The sequence below is a fragment of the Staurois parvus genome, unplaced genomic scaffold, assembly GCF_062004578.1.
Source record: "Staurois parvus isolate SC_StPar_1 unplaced genomic scaffold, SC_StPar_1.0 ptg000048l, whole genome shotgun sequence".
Taxonomy (NCBI): Eukaryota; Metazoa; Chordata; class Amphibia; order Anura; family Ranidae; genus Staurois; species Staurois parvus.
The window spans coordinates 11459173-11476735 of NW_028317844.1; positions in this window are offsets into that span (position 1 = coordinate 11459173).

Consider the following 17563-nt stretch of genomic DNA (forward strand, 5'->3'; position numbering starts at 1 on the left):
CAGGTGGCCAGAAATGGTTCTATACAGGCGTTATATTGACGATATCGTGATGATTTGGAGGGGTTCAGAGGAAGACCTTAGTAGATTTACCAATAATATTAACATCAATCAATATGGGTTGAAATTTACAACAATCAGTGATCCTGAAAAAGTGAATTTTTTAGATCTCACGCTGTATAAGTATGGAGGTGGTATTTATACTAAAAGCTTCTTTAAGGATGTCGATAAAAATAGTTATATTCCTACTTCCAGTGGACATCACCCTAGATGGTTGTTTAGTACACCTAGGAGCCAGTTCACTAGAATAAAAAGAAACTGTAGTCGACAGGAAGATTTTGTAGATCAGACAAGTTTGCTGATAGAGAGATTTGTGGATAAAGGCTACAATAAGTCCTTTCTGGAGATCGAAAGAAAAGAAATTGGTAATAAAGATAGAGATGGGTTGTTAATGAATAAAAAGAAAGAAAAGAAACAGGAGATTGCCTTTATTACCAATTTCAACAAACAATATAGACAGGTGGAGAAAATTTTTAAAAAATACTGGCCAATACTGCTTAAAGATGAAATATTAAAAAAGATTATTCCTAAAAAACCTAATTTTATATATAGAAAAAATAAATCTTTGAAGATGAAATTGGTTCATAATGTTTTGGACCCACCGATGAAAAAACAGTTCTTTCCTGAAATGCAAGGTTTTTTTAACTGTAATAAGTGTAAGGCATGCAAAACAGTAAAAAAAGATACTAAGAAAAAAAGAAAGAATTTTACATCAACACACACGGGAAAAGAATATAAGATAAATTCATTAATTTCATGTAATTCATCCCATGTAATTTATGTCTTAGAGTGCCCATGTCACTTACAGTACGTGGGGAGGACAGGTAGACGATTAAAAACAAGAATTGGAGAACATCTTAACAATATAAGAAAGGGGTATGATAAACATAGTGTGTCAAAACACTTTAAATTAAAACATAACAGTGATCCAAGTCTAGCAACCTTTTATGGAATAGAAAGCGTAAAAAAACACTGGAGAGGAATAGATATGATCAATGAAATATCCAAAAGGGAGACGTTTTGGATATACGAATTAGATGTATTGAAACCAAATGGTTTAAATATAGATATTGATCTGAATTGTTTTTTGACGAATTTTTAAATATATTCTTTGGTAATAGTAGAATGATATAGTGGAGAGTTTTTTGTTAAAAGGAAAAAAGAGATATATATGTATGCTGATTTAATTGGATTATGGATGATGAGTGAGGCTTTTTTTCAGAGATTTGAGGCCGGTTTCTTTGGAGGGAGGGGAGTCAATTTTATAATATTAATACAATATATGCATACATATATGTCTCTTATGGAATTGGGTGGAGAGTTCGTTGATTAGAAAAGGTATATAACAATGTATTTGGAGAAAAAAATGGAACTTTGGTATGTAATGGATTTCAAGTTTGTAGGTTAGAATTCCCCTTTATAAAGCTCATGATTATGTAATTAGTCATTTTTGTAAATGACTTGATATAAAATATAGTTCATTCCTTTTTAATATATTTTTAGCATATATGTTATAACAAACATTGAATGTATGTGATTATAGGATCTGTGATATAATTGCATCTTTGCCAATTGAGCGGCGGTATATGACTATAGCGCCGCTGTGATTGGATAAAGAAATACCGCTGTGCAGAGTGCGAGCGGTATATATAGATGGAATTGACGTCTAAATCCATGCCGCTCCGTGAGGACGTCAGTGTGACGAAACGCGTAGGGCGGAGCTTATTGGATGACGTCAGGACGTTCCCGGAAACTGTCGGCGAGGTGTCCGCGGTGAACGGAGTTTCGTTCGTTGGATCGTTCGTTTGTACATGCTTTTGTGCATTCTACCGCTTGTTATACCAGTGTCAGGTGGACACTTGTTTTGTGAGTACTATGAGTTTTAAATAAATATACACATTTTTTACGTACTGCACCATCATGCTTTTTCTTTATTTTGGAGTGATACGATCATGTGTTTGGAGGATGATCGCTGTTTGAAAAGTCCTGGCCATATCATATAGTGGTTGCAGAGTATTGCTCCTGGTGCCTGGATTTCTTATTACAGAAGGGTGCTTCCTTGGATTTCTTCATCGCTCCCAGAGCAAACACGCTTGTGCTGATTTATAATTTGATCAGCATCTAGCTCTGGTGAGTTTATTCCATTCATCTGGTGGTGGATTAGCACGGTGGATTTATTTTGTTTTAAGAAGAAATAATTTTGGACTTTTATATTTGAACAATTTATGTAGAGATTCACTGGGGTCTTTTTCTTTCTCTTTTTTTTTTACAATATATATTTACAATTTTTGCACAGTTATGCACGATATATGATACAAGCGCATTCTGATTTTGTTGTTTTCATTTTTCACCAATAATTTGGGTTAGAAGTTTGCAGCTTTTTATAGAATTATTTTGCTGATTGGCGCTTTCTGTTTAAACAATTTTTTGTGATTTGCACTTTCTGAGATAGTGATTCAAGAATAGCAGCCATGGATATTTTTGGGTATATGGAAAAAAGACAAGTAGATTTATTGGAAGTATTTAATCCCACTGGTATGAATAATGGGATCAATTTAGAAGAAAAGTTTAAAAATTTGAAACACTTATTAGAGAAACAAATTAGGATATGGTGGGATGTTAACACTTTAGAGTTATATTTAAAAGATAAGATCACACCAAGGAGACTGAGGTGGGATATTCCAGCCAATGATGGTTTGGATGAGAAAGACCTGATGGAGGAATGGTTTTGGTTTTTTAATCATTGTGAAAGCAAGCTTTTGGAATTGATTATAAAAAGGCGACAATTAAAACTTAAAAAATTGGAAATGAAGATAAAAGAAATAAAGGAAATTATGGTACCTTTTATGGAGACCACGGAATATAAAGAAAGATCAAAAACTGTTCAGGAATATATTATGAAAGTGGACAAAGATACCAGGAGCAAAAAAGTAAAGAAATATAATAGAGATACTGATGACTATAAAAACAATAAAGTATACAAATGGCAAGACAATTTAAGCATAGAAGATTGTGATTCCAAACAATCTACACCTGAAAAGACCCCTGGTAATAAACCCAAATTGCCCATAAATATGGGAGTGTCTAGCTCCCCTCATAAGAAACAAAATGTTCAGTTTCAAGAGCACACTAAAGAACAAATATCTTTGCTTGAAAGAAATAACCCGATTCAAAAGCCCTATTATGAAGGAAGAGGGAGATTTATGAGGGGCAATTTTGGCTATAGAGGACCAGGTAGTCGTAGAGGGAATTGGTTTAGAAGAGGTGGCTTTCAAGGTAATTTTTACAACAGAGGGGGTTTTCAGGACCCCAACAGAAATTGGGGTGCAGAGATGAGATATTATGGACCCAATTACAAGGGATGGAAAGAACCGGACATGAATGGAACAACAAAAAAAGATTCGGTAGATATAGAGGAAAAAGAGGAGGCAAGCGAAAAGAAAAGGAAAAGAGACACATAGATCAGGGTATTTTCAATTTAAGTAATGCGGTTTTAACAGAGAATGAACTAAAAGTATTAGATTTGGGCTTAAAATACATACCTAGTGTGAATATGAATAAATTTGATTTATTCATTGATATTCAGAAATTTGTAAGAAAAGTAAATATTAAAAAGTTTTTTGAAGTAAATAAAAATAAGGAATATAAGAATAATAATATTTACCAACATACTAATTTGAGGAACTCTTCGACATTTAATCCAAAGAATACAGGAAATGAATTTTTAGAGGTTTTCAAAAAAATGGTTGAGACTGATATTAAGAATATGGATTTAAAAAATAAGAGATATACCCCTAATGAAATTAGACAAGGAATTATAGATTTGGAAAAAAGGAAAGATATTGTTATTAGAGGAGCAGATAAAGGAGGCAGTATTGTGATTTTAAATAAAAAGGACTATGAGGTAGAGATGGACAGATTGTTAGACGTTAAGGACACTTATAATATTCTGACATCAAATCCTACAAAAGAATTAAAAAACCGATTAAAACAGTTGATTAAAAAAGGAAGAGAGTCCGAAGTTTTGAATGAAAGGGAGGCAAAATATTTGTATATTAAGAACCCTAAAATTCCAGTAATATACTATTTACCAAAATTACATAAGGACAAACAGAAGCCACCAGGAAGACCCATTGTGAGTGGGATTAATTCGATTTTTTCCCGTGTTGGTGAATACATCGACTCATTTTTGCAGACTATAGTGAAGAAAAATCGAGCTTTTTTAAGAGATAGTAGCGAACTTATTAATATTCTCAAAGATGTGAGAGGAATTGAGAATTGTATTCTGGTGACCATTGATGTAGAAGCTTTGTACACTAGTATTAAGCAAAAAGATGGAATTGAAGCAGTGAGATGGGCTTTAAAACAGAAATCTAAGATCAAAACTGTCCAGAGACGATTTATTGTCAAATTGTTAGAGTTTGCTATGTCCAATAACTTTTTTTGGTATAAGAACACCTTTTACCAGCAATGCAAAGGTGTCGCGATGGGAGCCAAGTATGCTCCCAGCGTAGCTAACATTGTTATGGATAAATGGGAAGAGGAATATATTTTTGACAGGTGGCCAGAAATGGTTCTATACAGGCGTTATATTGACGATATCGTGATGATTTGGAGGGGTTCAGAGGAAGACCTTAGTAGATTTACCAATAATATTAACATCAATCAATATGGGTTGAAATTTACAACAATCAGTGATCCTGAAAAAGTGAATTTTTTAGATCTCACGCTGTATAAGTATGGAGGTGGTATTTATACTAAAAGCTTCTTTAAGGATGTCGATAAAAATAGTTATATTCCTACTTCCAGTGGACATCACCCTAGATGGTTGTTTAGTACACCTAGGAGCCAGTTCACTAGAATAAAAAGAAACTGTAGTCGACAGGAAGATTTTGTAGATCAGACAAGTTTGCTGATAGAGAGATTTGTGGATAAAGGCTACAATAAGTCCTTTCTGGAGATCGAAAGAAAAGAAATTGGTAATAAAGATAGAGATGGGTTGTTAATGAATAAAAAGAAAGAAAAGAAACAGGAGATTGCCTTTATTACCAATTTCAACAAACAATATAGACAGGTGGAGAAAATTTTTAAAAAATACTGGCCAATACTGCTTAAAGATGAAATATTAAAAAAGATTATTCCTAAAAAACCTAATTTTATATATAGAAAAAATAAATCTTTGAAGATGAAATTGGTTCATAATGTTTTGGACCCACCGATGAAAAAACAGTTCTTTCCTGAAATGCAAGGTTTTTTTAACTGTAATAAGTGTAAGGCATGCAAAACAGTAAAAAAAGATACTAAGAAAAAAAGAAAGAATTTTACATCAACACACACGGGAAAAGAATATAAGATAAATTCATTAATTTCATGTAATTCATCCCATGTAATTTATGTCTTAGAGTGCCCATGTCACTTACAGTACGTGGGGAGGACAGGTAGACGATTAAAAACAAGAATTGGAGAACATCTTAACAATATAAGAAAGGGGTATGATAAACATAGTGTGTCAAAACACTTTAAATTAAAACATAACAGTGATCCAAGTCTAGCAACCTTTTATGGAATAGAAAGCGTAAAAAAACACTGGAGAGGAATAGATATGATCAATGAAATATCCAAAAGGGAGACGTTTTGGATATACGAATTAGATGTATTGAAACCAAATGGTTTAAATATAGATATTGATCTGAATTGTTTTTTGACGAATTTTTAAATATATTCTTTGGTAATAGTAGAATGATATAGTGGAGAGTTTTTTGTTAAAAGGAAAAAAGAGATATATATGTATGCTGATTTAATTGGATTATGGATGATGAGTGAGGCTTTTTTTCAGAGATTTGAGGCCGGTTTCTTTGGAGGGAGGGGAGTCAATTTTATAATATTAATACAATATATGCATACATATATGTCTCTTATGGAATTGGGTGGAGAGTTCGTTGATTAGAAAAGGTATATAACAATGTATTTGGAGAAAAAAATGGAACTTTGGTATGTAATGGATTTCAAGTTTGTAGGTTAGAATTCCCCTTTATAAAGCTCATGATTATGTAATTAGTCATTTTTGTAAATGACTTGATATAAAATATAGTTCATTCCTTTTTAATATATTTTTAGCATATATGTTATAACAAACATTGAATGTATGTGATTATAGGATCTGTGATATAATTGCATCTTTGCCAATTGAGCGGCGGTATATGACTATAGCGCCGCTGTGATTGGATAAAGAAATACCGCTGTGCAGAGTGCGAGCGGTATATATAGATGGAATTGACGTCTAAATCCATGCCGCTCCGTGAGGACGTCAGTGTGACGAAACGCGTAGGGCGGAGCTTATTGGATGACGTCAGGACGTTCCCGGAAACTGTCGGCGAGGTGTCCGCGGTGAACGGAGTTTCGTTCGTTGGATCGTTCGTTTGTACATGCTTTTGTGCATTCTACCGCTTGTTATACCAGTGTCAGGTGGACACTTGTTTTGTGAGTACTATGAGTTTTAAATAAATATACACATTTTTTACGTACTGCACCATCATGCTTTTTCTTTATTTTGGAGTGATACGATCATGTGTTTGGAGGATGATCGCTGTTTGAAAAGTCCTGGCCATATCATATAGTGGTTGCAGAGTATTGCTCCTGGTGCCTGGATTTCTTATTACAGAAGGGTGCTTCCTTGGATTTCTTCATCGCTCCCAGAGCAAACACGCTTGTGCTGATTTATAATTTGATCAGCATCTAGCTCTGGTGAGTTTATTCCATTCATCTGGTGGTGGATTAGCACGGTGGATTTATTTTGTTTTAAGAAGAAATAATTTTGGACTTTTATATTTGAACAATTTATGTAGAGATTCACTGGGGTCTTTTTCTTTCTCTTTTTTTTTACAATATATATTTACAATTTTTGCACAGTTATGCACGATATATGATACAAGCGCATTCTAAAGGAGAACTTAGTCTTTAACCTGGTTAACAGCAGTTAGTCAAGAAAAGATATACTTTGAAAGTGTAAAGGTTTTTGAAGTCTCAAAAACCACAAATGATCAAACTATGTGCTATGTTACACACAATTTGTTGACAGCATATTAAAGAGGTCAAAAACCAACTAGCCCCCAAACATTCTGAAAGATCACTGGAAAAGTAAAAATATTTTATCCAAGAAAATGTAGGAACATTATAATGACCAAAGTATCATAAATAATGATTATATTACAAAAATTGTAATCCAAAATGTATATGCATATTTACTGTAATAAATAAAACATTTGAATTGTAAAATAGAGATCTACTTTAAACTGCATTTATGTATATTTTGAAAGTTGGGTTCCATTTTCTAAAGTTTTTATAGATTAACATCTACTAGAACAAATATCACTTTGATAAAAAGCTATTTTTATCATACAGCAGTGGACAGCTCAGTGTTAAATTATCATAACAACCAAAATAAAAGCATATTTCACCTCTTCTGTATCACCATAGCAACAGTTATTGCTTTACAGTTTAGATCAGTAAGAGGACCAGGTCATTTCTGCTGGTAAGTGAAATATTATATCTATGTTCTCTATTTTTAAGCTTACTCTCTGTATCTGTCCTTTTCTAACTATTTTTATCTCCCCATCTACCCCTTACACACTTCTAGAGACAATCAATTATGTTAAATATTTTAAAGTTTACTACAAGCCCACTTTTTAATCCACCCGCTTTGTCCTCTCTGGGGAATAAAAAAAATGCAGATAATCATTAAATTAACTGTAGGGTTTAATAGGCTTTATATAGGTAAATTATAGAACAGAAGAGAAATATTTTACTTAACCACTTGCCATCCAGAGGATTTACCCCCCTTCCTGACCAGGCCATTTTTTGCAATATGGCGCTGCATTACTTTAACTGACAATTGCACGGTCATACAATGCTGCACTCAAATGACTTATATGTCCTTTTTTCCCACAAATAGAGATTTCTTTTGGTGGTATTTGATCACCTCTGCATGTTTTATTTTTTGTGCTATGAACAAAAAAAGACCGACAATTTTGAAAAAAACCCCAATAGTTTTGACTTTTTGCTACAAAACATATCAAGTAAAAAAATGTTAAAAATCTAATTTTGTTATAAATTTAAGCCAAAATGTATTCTTCTACATGTCTTACCTAAAAAAATCCCAATATGTGTAAATTAATTGGTTTACGCGAAAGTTATAGCATCTACAAATGGCGGTATATATACTGGAATTTTCATTTTTATTTTTTTTACTGGTAATGGCGGCGATGAGCGACTTATAGCAAGACTGTGGGACTGCGGTGGGCATTCTGACACTGGGTGGGAACTGCCTAACTTCCACTAACATCCCAATGATACTAATACAGTGATCAGTGCTAATAAAAAGCACTGGCACTGTACTAATGACACTGGGCAGGAAGGGGTTAACATGAGGGGTGATCAAAGGGTTAACTGTGTGCATGGAGTGCTTTACTAGAGGGCCGTGTCAGTGTGCTTCACTGTAATCACATTATGACACTGGGGGGGGGGGAGGGGCTGACTTGGTGTCACTGACATCCCCAGTGACACCAGTACAGTGATCAGTGCTAATAAAAAGCACTGATACTGTGCTAATGACACTGGGCAGGAAGTGGTTAACATCTGGGGGTGACCAAGGGGTTAACTGTGTGCTGTTTTACTGTGTGATGTGTGTGGTTTACATTATGTGCTGTGTGTGTTTTACTAGGGAGACATGCTGCTTTGTATTTCCCCCTGTGCAGAGAAATACAAAGTAGCATGTCCTTTCTGGCAAGAGAAAGACCAGTGTGTTGTTTACACACAGGTCTCTCCCCTGTCAGCTTTACACGGTGATTGCCAGCGAGGAATCTCTGACCAGGACCCGGGAAAGTGGTTCTTAAAAGGTTCTCAAACACACATCATTGATGACTACACCTGCTGTGTCGAATGCACTAACCCCACTAGAAGCTGGGAAAGAAAAGGCCTGAGTAGAACATTGGGTGAGTTCTGGCCACTGATTACATTTAAAAAAAGCTAGTTAATTCAAGCTTCTCTTTAACTTTTATCTATCACCCATTAGAGTTAATTTCTTAGGGAGTAGAGCATGTTCACATTGAACTTTGTACTTTACAAAGAGAATTCTCATGTATCTTAGTGAATTAGGCAAAAAAAAAAAAAAAAAACTTACTTAGCAAATAATAATTCTTCACACCCATTCACAGTTGTGGGGTAGACTTTCATTTAATCATGTTCCCTAACAGAGATCAAAAGTCTCTTTGGGGCCAGCTGCCTTCTAAACAGCTTTCAAAACTTTCATTGTCTTTTCACCAATAGGTCAGGGGGTTTAGACTGTTTGACTCTTGGAGAATAAGACATCCTACTTCTAAACAATACTCATGTTATTCACTGGTGCACAGTGTCTACAGCAGATTGAATAATTTTTATATATGTACCCCACTACTTAAGTTTATGACACACTCAGACATCAATACAATTACATGGCCTGATCACTCTCCTATAGTGCTAGACATAGTTTTAGTGGACTCCACACCACTCATGTGTCATTGGAGATTCAATGACACATTGCTACATGATGTAAACAACTGTTACATCCGAAGCCCTTGAGGAGTTTTTCAAACTCAACACAGGCTCAGTTAAAGGAGCATGTATAGGTAGTTTGGGAGCACTAAAACATCTACCCAGTTAGGGATAGGGGGTGGAAAGTGGATGGATGTATTCGTAAAAGGTTATATGGGAATGTCATCCAAGTCATTCTTTAAATGGAGGGCATATGGATGTATAGACTTGTAGGAGGAGGCAACCAGCTGTAAGAGCTTGTAGATACTCCTGTGAACAGATAGAAAAGAGACAGCGGAGCCACTCTAAGTGTAGATTGTTAAGAAAGCAGACATATTCAAAGGTAAAATGCACTCAAAAGAGTAAAAGATTAAAAGCATGTCATGGTTGATTATGGTCTGGTGAAGCTGATAGTCCTATGCGGCACTCCTGGTGTGTCCCTGCCACTCAGGTAGTTTCCAGGGCTCGGGGGGTGGGGGGTAGCAGAGAGGTGCAGGGAGGCTCATTTGGATGGCGTCACTGCATGGACCGGATTTCCAAGATGGATGCGTTCAGAGTATGCACGCTCCTTCCTCAGGCCCCTGGCCTTCTTCTCCATCAGATTAATGACCTTCCACCTTATGGGAGGCCCATAAGGCCTACATAAGAGGACATTGTATATCAGCCAGTTCCCACTTTAAATGAGGCTCCACAAAAGCTAGAGCTGAACTGAAGCTGCACATTACTAAAGTGGAAACTAATCTTTTGAACTTTTCTATGACCTCTAAACTTCAAAAAGTAGTATTATTAAGTGTGCTGCCACGCAGCTTTACTGTTTAGCTGTTGTTATTTACATGTTATGTTATAATGTTATTTGGTATCATCCACACACCCCTGCTGTTTCTGACTAGTTGGTTGCTTCCACCTTCATTTCCTGGTGTAACCCCATTTTAGTTTAGTGGTTATCAAGATGCTGTAGAGTGAGCAGGCTATGTACATCACTGGAAATTTACCTATGAAAACACCTTTATGTTCACACCTTTGTTACCTTGAAGCATAAAGAAGCATTGGAAAATACCTCTGAAGTTGTTATTCATTGAGTAAACTATCTGTTAAGGCGATCATTCAACTTGCTGCACACATTCTGACAGACTGGGTCTAAACGAATCTCGCCACAAGTACAACCGATGCCAAGACAGAACATTAAGGATTCAGCTTAAGGCCATGGATGTCAATAGATTGGCAAAGAGCATGTTGTGGATGAAACAAAACTTTTATGAATTTGCTAATAAACACCATAGACTATTGGTGAATAAGCTACGAGCCAATTTTCCTCAATCAGTCCCTGGCTTCCTTTTTCAACTAGATGGTACCCCTGGGAAAAACCCTGCAGCTCCGGCTAACTATAGACCTATAGCTCTTGTCAATTTAGACTACAAAATTTTCACCCAAATTCTGTCAAACAGACTAGCCCCTATCCTACCTACACTTATTCATCACGACCAAGTTGGCTTTGTACTGGCTAGACAAGCAGGTGATAATACAAGAAGGACGATAGACTTATTCAATATAGTCAATAGTACTAAAACACCAACCCTACTTTTAAGTTTGGATGCCCAAAAGGCATTTGGTAGATTGAGCTGGCCTTATATGTTAACAATTCTACGTCACATTGGATTACGTGGTCCGTTCTTTAAAGCTATTACTGCATTGTACTTCTTACCTATGGCACAGGTCAAACTTCCGTGTGCTATGTCGGATCCCTTCCAAATGTGTAATGGTATCAATTAGGGGTGTCCTCTATCCCCCCTCCTTTTTGTCCTATGCTTAGAACCATTAAAAGTGGCAATCAGGCTACATCCAGATATTATGGGAGTTAAGGTGATACAAAAGGAGTTTAAGCTATCATTATTTGTAGAGATGAGCGAATCGAACCAGGCGAAGTGGAATTCGATTCGAATTTCAGGAAAAATTCGATTTGCGTCGAATCCGAATATTAGCCTACTTCGGGTGCGCGAATCGGATTTTTCCCGATCAGCCGGCAAAAGTGTACCTGCAGAGAGCTCCGCTAATTCTGACAGTTCTCTGACAGTTCCTTCACATGTACAGCGGTTGAAACATTGTATCTATTTGTTTCCATTTAGGATACAGATGTTTTTATTCGGAAACAGATACAATGTTTCAACCGCTGTAAATGTGAAAGTCAGAGAACTGTCAGAAATAGAGGAGCTCTGCAGATACACTTTTTGCCGGTTTGGAATTATTCTTATTTTCATCCTACTTCTTCTTCTTCTTCTTCTTCATCCTCATCCTCAGAAGAAGAAGAAGAGGATGAGGATGAAGAAGAAGAAGAAGAAGTAGGATGAAAATAAGAAGAATTCCAAGCCGGCAAAAAGTGTATCTGCAGAGCTCCTCTAAGTGTATCTGCAGAATAGAGGAGCTCTGCAGATACACTTTTTGCCGGCTTGGAATTCTTCTTATTTTCACCCTACTTCTTCTTCTTCTTCCTCTTCATCCTCATCCTCTTCTTCTTCTTCTGAGGATGAAGATGAAGAAGAAAAAGAAGAAGAAGAAGTAGGATGAAAATAAGAAGAATTCCAAGCCGGCAAAAAGTGTATCTGCAGAGCTCCTCTATTCTGCAGATACACTTAGAGGAGCTCTGCAGATACACTTTTTGCCGGCTTGGAATTCTTCTTATTTTCATCCTACTTATTCTTCCTCTTCATCCTCATCCTCTTCTTCTTCTTCTGAGGATGAGGATGAAGAAGAAGAAGAAGAAGTAGGATGAAAATAAGAAGAATTCCAAGCCGGCAAAAAGTGTATCCGCAGAGCTCCTCTAAGTGTATCTGCAGAATAGAGGAGCTCTGCAGATACACTTTTTGCCGGCTTGGAATTCTTCTTATTTTCATCCTACTTCTTCTTCTTCTTCTTCTTCTTCTTCTTCCTCTTCATCCTCATCCTCTTCTTCTTCTTCTGAGGATGAGGATGAAGAAGAAGAAGAAGAAGTAGGATGAAAATAAGAAGAATTCCAAGCCGGCAAAAAGTGTATCTGCAGAGCTCCTCTATTCTGCAGATACACTTAGAGGAGCTCTGCAGATACACTTTTTGCCGGCTTGGAATTCTTCTTATTTTCATCCTACTTCTTCTTCTTCTTCTTCCTCTTCATCCTCATCCTCTTCTTCTTCTTCTGAGGATGAGGATGAAGAAGTAGGATGAAAATAAGAAGAATTCCAAGCCGGCAAAAAGTGTATCTGCAGAGCTCCTCTAAGTGTATCTGCAGAATAGAGGAGCTCTGCAGATACACTTTTTGCCGGCTTGGAATTCTTCTTATTTTCATCCTACTTCTTCTTCTTCTTCTTCTTCCTCTTCATCCTCATCCTCATCCTCTTCTTCTTCTTCTGAGGATGAGGATGAAGAAGAAGAAGAAGAAGTAGGATGAAAATAAGAAGAATTCCAAGCCGGCAAAAAGTGTATCTGCAGAGCTCCTCTATTCTGCAGATACACTTAGAGGAGCTCTGCAGATACACTTTTTGCCGGCTTGGAATTCTTCTTATTTTCCTCCTACTTCTTCTTCTTCTTCATCCTCATCCTCTTCTTCTGAGGATGAGGATGAAGAAGAAGAAGAAGTAGGATGAAAATAAGAAGAATTCCAAGCCGGCAAAAAGTGTATCTGCAGAGCTCCTCTATTCTGCAGATACACTTAGAGGAGCTCTGCAGATACACTTTTTGCCGGCTTGGAATTCTTCTTATTTTCATCCTACTTCTTCTTCTTCTTCTTCATCCTCATCCTCATCCTCAGAAGAAGAAGAAGAGGATGAGGATGAGGATGAAGAAGAAGAAGAAGTAGGATGAAAATAAGAAGAATTCCAAGCCGGCAAAAAGTGTATCTGCAGAGCTCCGCTAAGTGTATCTGCAGAGCTCCGCTATTTCTGACAGTTCTGTGACATTCCCTCCATACAGCGGTTTCAACCGCTGTATGGAGGGAATGTCACAGAACTGTCAGAAATAGCCTATTTCTGACAGTTCTGTGACATTCCCTCCATACAGCGGTTGAAACATTGTATCTATTTGTTTCCATAAATGGAAACAAATAGATACAATGTTTCAACCGCTGTATGGAGGGAATGTCACAGAACTGTCAGAAATAGCGGAGCTCTGCAGATACACTTAGCGGAGCTCTGCAGATAGATACAGCGGTTGAAACATAGGCTATGTTTCAACCGCTGTATGGAGTGAATGTCAGAGAACTGTCAGAAATAGCCTATTTCTGACAGTTCTCTGACATTCACTCCATACAGCGGTTGAATAGCCTATGTTTCAACCGCTGTATCTATCTGCAGAGCTCCGCTAAGTGTATCTGCAGAGCTCCGCTATTTCTGACAGTTCTGTGACATTCCCTCCATACAGCGGTTGAAACATTGTATCTATTTGTTTCCATTTATGGAAACAAATAGATACAATGTTTCAACCGCTGTATGGAGGGAATGTCACAGAACTGTCAGAAATAGGCTATTTCTGACAGTTCTGTGACATTCCCTCCATACAGCGGTTGAAACCGCTGTATGGAGGGAATGTCACAGAACTGTCAGAAATAGCCTATTTCTGACAGTTCTGTGACATTCACTCCATACAGCGGTTGAAACATTGTATCAATGTTTTCTTCTCATCCTTCTCCTTCTCCTTCTCCTTCTTCTCATCCTTCTCCTTCTCCTTCTTCTCATCCTTCTCCTTCTCCTTCTTCTCATCCTTCTCCATCTTCTCATCCTTCTCCTTCTTCTCATCCTTCTCCTTCTCCTTCTTCTCATCCTTCTCCTTCTTCTCATCCTTCTTCTCATCCTTCTCCTTCTTCTCATCCTTCTTCTCATCCTTCATCTTCTTCTCATCCTTCTTCTCATCCTTCTTCTTCTCATCCTTCTCCTTCTTCTCTTCCTTCTTCTCATCCTTCTCCTTCTTCTCATCCTTCTTCTCATCCTTCTTCTCATCCTTCTCCTTCTTCTCATCCTTCTCCTTCTTCTCATCCTTCTTCTTCTCCTTCTTCTCATCCTTCTCCTTCTTCTCATCCTTCTCCTTCTCCTTCTTCTCATCCTTCTCCTTCTCCTTCTTCTCATCCTTCTCCTTCTCCTTCTTCTCATCCTTCTCCTTCTCCATCTTCTCATCCTTCTCCTTCTCCTTCTTCTCATCCTTCTCCTTCTTCTCATCCTTCTCCTTCTTCTCATCCTTTTCCTTCTCCTTCTTCTCATCCTTCTCCTTCTTCTCATCCTTCTCCTTCTCCTTGTCCTTCCTCATCTCCAAGGGCATTTAAATTAAAGGTACAGTGTTCTGCACTAATTTAAGGGCTCTCTGAAGCCTAGAAACCCTTTTAATAAGTTAAATTCGTAGCGAATTAATTCGCATCGAATCGAATTTCTTCCTCAAATTCGGCGAATCAGCCGAATCGAATTTTTGAATAATTCGCTCATCTCTAATTATTTGCAGACAACATCTTATTGACTAATACAGACCCTTATATTTCCCTGCCAACTCCACATAAGCTACTTGAAGACTTTAGAGACTTATCTTATATTATGCCTACATATTCATCTCTATTTGAGGCTAACTTTGTACCTTTGTTTAGGGATATACAGAACTTTAGTCAGGAAATTTATGTCCCAAGAACACCTGAAAGTGCTTCTTGGATGTTAGGCCTCACATATATGATATCACCGTACTCAGGAGAAGTAGCAGAATATGTTTTGGGGTGTAGCTGCAAGTATACCTATGCCGTGTGTGAGAAATCATTTTGTGGAAAAAAACTATTTTTTTAAATTTCTTCATTTTCCAAAGAATTGTGGGACACAATTACTGCCTCTTACTAAATACCTTGGAATGTACTTTCCAAAAATGGGTCATTTGGGGGTTATTTGTACTGTCTTGGCATTTAAGGGCCTCAATAAATGAGATGTCAGTATCTGGATTGATTCATTTTCAGTGATGCATACTATAGCTTGTAGACTCTGCAACTCTCACACAGACTAAATAATATACACTGATTTTAGTTATTTTTACCAAAGATATGTAGCGGGATAGATATCAGCCTACATTTATGAAGAACGCTACTTATTTGCAAAATTTTATAATAGAAACTAAGAAAACATTTTTTGTTATTTTTTCACTTATATCTAAAAAATAAAAAAAACAATATTGATTAAATACCGCCAAAAGAAAGCTCTATCTGTCTCAAAAAAAATTATACAAATTTAATTTGGGTGCAGTGTTGCATGACTGAGTACATGTCATTCAAAGTGTGGCCTGGGAAGGAAGTGGGAAAAAGTGTCCTGTATGGAAATGGTTAATCTGGATGAGTAACTAAAAAATATAGTGCACAAAAAACACAAGCCTTTTCTGAAAATACAATAACAACTTAACATAATATACTGTACATGCTCCTTTTTTTAAATGTTACTTCACAATTTTAGTATGGTTTCCTTTCACTAGTCCTTGAACAATACCAAGGGGAAGATTTACTAAAACTGGTGCACACAGAATCAGGTGTAGCTGTGCATAGTTACCAATAAGCATCTACATTTTATTGTCAAAGCTTAATTGAACAAACTGAAGTCAGAAGGTGATTGTTTACTATCTGAGTACTATTCTGAGTGAACAAGTTTTACTACATCTTCCCCTATATGTCCACTTTTTTACATATACACAACCTAAATAGAATATTTGCTAAATACAATCCATTATTCTGCTCATGTGATACTTTCTCCATAAAAGGGAAATTAAAAAATGGGTTTTCTCTTGTACAGTACAAAAGCAATAAAACAAGGTGTACATTTTGTTTTTCCTTTTCTGTTTTACAAGCAAAGTGTGATTTTATTCCCTCATAAAGCACACCTGTTTCTCTTCTGTGCACTCTAAAGACTAAATATTAAATACATCATGTCCTTAACCTGTTTAGGATAGGTAATAACTTCAGCCAAAAAAAAATGCTCAATGAGCAAGCAAGTTCTTGCACCAAAATAAATACCATACTATAGCTCCCTTTTTTTTACATTTTTGTAATGAAAGAAACAGCTGAGGTTGCATCTAAGTGCAGTAAAAAAAAAACACATTTATTGATAAAAACAACAATTAGCAACTTACATTTGATAAGGCGTAAAGTGCCTGTCATGTGAGCTTTATCCACTGTGGGCTTTATCAACAACAGCACATAGCAAAGGTAAACCAATCCAGAGATTCTGTGCTTTCAATGGCCTGGAAATACTCAGGAAGCCATGTAAGTCAGACAACTAGAGAAAAGCCCTGTGTGATGTCAGACACAGGAAGACACTGGTGGGCATGGAGGAGGTTTAGCTGTTTTTTGTTAGTGTTTTAAGGCCACTCCACCTCTTTCTCAAACCCTGAATGTTTCCTACCCATTAAAAGTACAGAGTCCGTGGAGTCTAATATGCAATATATTAAATATCAACAATCCTATGGAGCAGAGGAGATGGCTCTGTCAAACATAAATAAATACCTTCATGTACTATGGATTATAAATTGTTCAGCAGAATTTCTGAATTTGCATAACAGAATGGATATAAAAAGGTGAAAAAGTCAAGAACTAAGGTACGGGACGAGAAATATTTTAATAAAATGTTGCAGTACACAAGTATCCAGAAAATCTTGTGGTTGAGAAATAGTTAGCATTTAAAATGGATGAACAATGTTGTTGGGATCCCTGCTTGTTGTAATAAGTAGAAAATGTATGCATATTAATCATAGAACACTGAACAGGCACTTAGCAAAATAACCAATGTATTAGTTCAAATTCCATAAGGCATGCTATCTGCATGTTCTCCATGTGTGCATAAGATTGCTCCAATTTCTTTCCAAAACAGATTAATATGTTAAAGTGCACCTGTGCATAAACTATGGATTTTAAAGCAAATATATGTTAAGAAACAGTAAATGAGCTTTAATCACTAACCACAAATGA